Source organism: Cynara cardunculus (genome assembly GCF_001531365.2).
Source record: "Cynara cardunculus var. scolymus isolate 2C chromosome LG 3, CcrdV1, whole genome shotgun sequence".
Lineage (NCBI taxonomy): Eukaryota > Viridiplantae > Streptophyta > Magnoliopsida > Asterales > Asteraceae > Cynara > Cynara cardunculus.
The window spans coordinates 22,749,028-22,754,335 of record NC_037530.1 but is presented as its reverse complement, the minus strand read 5'-3'; positions in this window follow the sequence as shown (position 1 = coordinate 22,754,335).

Below are 5,308 nucleotides of genomic sequence, written 5' to 3'. Positions count from 1 at the left end.
GTTTAACACTTAAGAACAATTTCATATTAAATGGATATTTAATCCGGACAATAGTCCGCTCAAGATGTGTCCGGTTTAAAAATAAACCGCTCACCATGTGGTCGTATTCCTACTTCTCAGTATAAAATCATAAGTAATACTACCAATTATAAACCGCTCAACACTAATCCGGTTTACCAACTCCGGACAACAAACCACTCATGGTTTGTCCGGTTTAAACTAGTCCGGTCACTAAACCGTTTAAAACTTGTCCGGTTTAAAACAATTCGGACAATAAACCTTTCAAGGCTTGTCCGGTTTAAACTCTACTCCGGTCACTCTTTGTCCGGATAACACTTAGACAACATAAACAAGGTTTCCTTTCAAAAGATTACAATACGAGACAAGCAAATAAAACCAAAAGAATTTTATACAAAAAGGTTTAGAAACCACTCACCTTATAAAGCTTTTGAAACCAAACTGCTAGAAATCGATCCCTTTTGAAACTTGACACTTGAAATCAACTTGAAATCACCTCATTTTCTAAACCGGACAACACTTCTTTAAGGCTCTCAACTTTCTCAAAAATAGCAGGAAAAGGTGAATGAAGAGGTGAAACCCCTTTTATATTTGCCAAAAATAGGAAGTCGGCTAACCGCCTTCCAAACCTACCTCCACCTCATGCATGAATCATGCATACACATACATACATCCATGCATATAATAATCATATATATATATATATATATTCAATTAATTCACAAATTCTCATACCGGCATGTATCAATTATCATGCTATCACGTATTTATTAAATCAGATAATCACATATTAAATACCTTGGGTAATAACCAGGATCTGGTTATCACATTATCCACCCCTCAAGAGAATTCCGTCCCGGAATTCCTTTAATCAAAAAGCCACGGGTATTCTGATCTCATCTTTGATTCCAATTCCCATGTCGCCTCTGGTCCTTTGTGAAACTTCCACTGTACTTTAACCAGACTCATCCCTTTGTTTCTCAATACCCCGATCTTTCTGTCAATTACGGCTTTTGGTGTTTCCACAAAGTTCAATTTACTGTCTAATTGAATTTTTGGCAAAGGTACAGCTAGATTCGGATTAGCCAAACATTTCCGCAGATTCGATACATGGAAAGTGTTATGAATCCGATTCAATTCTTCTGGTAGCTCTAACTGATATGCTACTGGCCTATTTCACTTATAAATTCTGAATGGCCCAACATATCTTGGACTGAGCTTTCATTTCTTTCCGAATCTGATAACCCCCTTCCATGGCGAAACTTTTGACATTACAAAATCGCCTATATCAAATTCAATGGATTTTTGACAATTATCTGCATAACTTTTCTGGCAATCCTGTGCTGTTTTAATTCTTTCGCGGATCTGTTCAATCTTTTCGGAAGTTTTTTGAACAATCTCAGGACCTGTTAGCTGTTTCTCACCCACTTCATTCCAGCACAACGGCATTCGACATTTACGTCCATACAACACTTCATATGGTGCCGCTTGGATACTAGAATGTTAACTGTTGTTATATGCAAACTCTATTAATGGTAAATGATCTTCCCATGATCCTCCGAAATCAATAATACAACTTCTCAACATATCTTCAAGAGTTTGAATAGTTCTTTCACTCTGTCCATCAGTCTGTGGATGATAAACTGTACTTAGTCGAATTTCGGACCCCAGAGCTTTCTGTAAACCTCCCCAGAATTTTGAAGTAAACCGACTGTCTTTATCAGAGATAATAAACAAAGGAACACCGTGTCAGGTAACAATTTCTTTAATGTAAATCTGCGCTAGCTTTTCTAAAGAGTATGTTTCTCTTATCGGTAGAAAATGTGCAGACTTAGATAAACGATCAACAATTACCCAAATCGCGTCATAACCTTTTGAAGTTCGAGGTAACTTCATAACRAAATCCATGGTAATGTGATCCCATTTCCATACAGGTATTTCCAAAGATTTAAGGCTTCCATAAGGTCTCTGGTGTTCAATCTTAACCTGTAAACATGTTAGACACTGTTCCACATACCGTGCTATATCTCTTTTCAATCCTGGCCACCAATAAAAAAGGTTTTAAATCTCGATACATCTTATTGGTACCTGGATGGATAGAGTATCGGGATTTATGACTTTCGTTTAATATCCTACTTCGGATATTTCCAAAATGTGGTACCCAAATTCGTCTTTGAAAGCACATCAGTTCTTCATCATTCTGCTCTAAGGTTGAGATCATTTTACCCAACTTTTCTATTTTTACAAATTCTTCTTTCACAGCTTCTTGTTGACACTTTTGAATTTCTTTACGAATATCAGGAATCAAATTCATTCTCATTGCTACAGTCTTGATTGTTCCACTCTTTTCCTTTCTACTCAAAGCATCAGCTACCACATTAGCCTTTCCTGGATGGTAGAGAATTTCACAATCATAATCATTGACTAATTCGATCCATCGGTGTTGTCGCATATTTAAATCTTTCTGGTTGAACAAATGTTGTAAACTTTTGTGATCTGTGTAAATCTGACATTTTGTTCCCAGAAGATAGTGTCTCCAGATCTTCAATGCAAAAACAACTGCGGCTAACTCCATGTCATGAGTTGGATACTGCTTTTCATGTTCTTTCAGTTGTCTTGATGCATAAGAGATCACTTTTCCTCTTTGCATTAAAACACATCCCAACCTTAACTTTGAAGCATCACTGTATATTACAAAATCTTCATATCCATCTGGCAGAGTTAATACTGGTGCACTACAAAGATGATCTTTTAAAAGTTGAAAGGCTTCTTGTTGTTCTCTTTCCCACTGGAATTTGATATTCTTCCGAGTCAGTTTAGTCAATGGCACAGCTACGAACTTCAGACGGAGTCTTAGGAGCTTCAGACGGAGTCTTAGGAGCTTCCCATTTTGCAACAGCTTCTATTTTCATGGGATCAACTTTTACTCCTGATTCTGAAATGACGTGACCCAGAAATTAGACTTCTCTTAGCCATAACTCACACTTGGACAATTTTGCATACAATTTTTCTCTTTTCAACAATTCCAGTATCAGACGGAGATGTCTTGCATGCTCTTCTTCAGTCTTATAGTATATAAGAATATCATCGATAAATACAATAACGAATTTATCAAGGTATTGCTTACATACCCTATTCATCAAGTCCATAAAAGCTGTGGGCGCATTAGTTAAGCCGAATGGCATAACTAGGAATTCATGATGCCCGTATCTTGTTCTAAATGTTGTTATCGCAACATCTTCTTCTCTGACTTTAAGCTGATGATACCCTGTCCTAAAATCGATTTTAGAAAAATAACTTGCCCCCACCAGTTGATCAAATAAGTCATCAATCATCGGTAAATGATATTTGTTTTTGATTGTCAACTTATTCAACTCACGATAATCTATGCACATTTGCATAGATCCATCCTTCTTTTTGACAAACAAGACCGGAGCACCCCAAGGCGAAGTGCTAGGCCTTATAAATCATTTATCAGTTAAATCTTTCAACTATGTTGCCAATTCCTTCAATTCGGATGGAGCTAGACGATACGGAGCCTTAGCTACTGGTGCAGCTCCTGGTATAAGATCGATTCGGAATTCAATAACTCTATCTGGTGGTAATCCAGATAAGTTTTTCGGAAAAACTTCTGGATATTCACAAAGTATCGGAATCAATTCTTCATTTCTTTTCTCTTTCTTTAAATCAATGACATATGCCAAACAACCTTGGCATTTCTTTCGAATATTCTTCCGAGCTTTCATTACTGACAAAATATTAATGCAATGATCCCGACGATCACCATAAATAATAATTGTGTTCTGGTCTGGCAAAATAATTCTGATCATCTTCTGATTACAATCAATGCTAGCCTGATACTTTGCTAACCAGTCCATACCCACCACTATGTCAAATTCTTTCATTGGCATCGGGAATAATCGGATCGGAAGTTCAAAGTTTTCAATAACAATTAAACAATCATTGAATACACTAGTAACAATTTCTTGATTATTAGCAGTGTCAACCATTAATTTATCATCAAGCAGCACAGAATTCAGACATGCAGTTTGAGCAAACAATGGTGATACAAATGAAAAGTTTGGACCAGAGTCAAATACACTTTAGCACGTATTGAATTCAAGAGAAATGTACCTGTTACTACATCCGGCGATGCTTCTGCCTCATTCTTGGTCATTTGGAAGGATCATCCCCGCGCCCCTCCTTGTCCTCCTTGATTCCCAGTAACTCTTCCCCGATTACCCGATGCATTACTCCCCATTGTCAACTGCGGATTTCTTAACAATTGGCAATTTGGTCAAATATGATTCGGAGAGTTGCAATTAAAACACCTTTTGTTCGTTGGGCAATTTCTGGACATATGGCCTGCTTTATCACACTTGTAACACTTCCTTGGATCCATCCTATCATTACCCTAATGAACTTTCGTACTGCTCTTTTGTTCAGATCGGTTGTCATATCTCACAGTCTTCGGTCCTCGAAAAGACGAAGGTCCTTCCCATTTTCGTTTCTCGATAACTTTCCCTTTCGATTGTCTATTCTTGTTTCTTTCAGTCACTTCAGTCGCCTCTACTGTCAATGGAAAGGTATTGGGGTTCATTGCAATAACGAATTCCCTAATTGAGGGCTTCAGATCCCAAATAAACCTTTCTATTTTCCTCGATTCGGTTGAAACATAATGATCAGCAAAACGAGAGAATTCAATAAATTTTTCAGTATACTCCCTTACTGTTCTATTTCCTTGTTCCAGCTTCAGGAAATCTTCCTCCATTTGTCTCACAGCTATTTTAGGACAGAACTGATTTTTAAATTGATCCACGAATTCTATCCATGACATAGTCTGTAAGACATCCGTTCTGGTAGACGATTCTACTTCCCACCAGAATAAAGCATTTGACTTCAATAATGATACAACAAATCGTACTTTATCTGTTTCTGGGCACCGAATGGTGTTGAACACAGATTCCATCTCTTTGATCCAGCACATTGCTTTCACCGGATCTCTTTCTCCAGAGAAGGTTGGTGGTTTACATGCCAAGAATGTCTTTATATCTCCTTCTTTATTATGAGTGATTGGAGCAAATTGATAAACCTCTACTCTTTCTGTTTCCACTCTAGCAGGTATCCTTATAATATATATCAAAGTTTCTCGTAATTTCCCCATTTCTTCTGCTAACACATCTCTGGTTATATATTCTGGGTGTGGTATCGTTCCTCCCTGAGCATTCCCAGAGAGTGATTCTTCCTGCTCAGAATGTATTTCAGTTCGTCCCCTTCCCTGAGACTGACT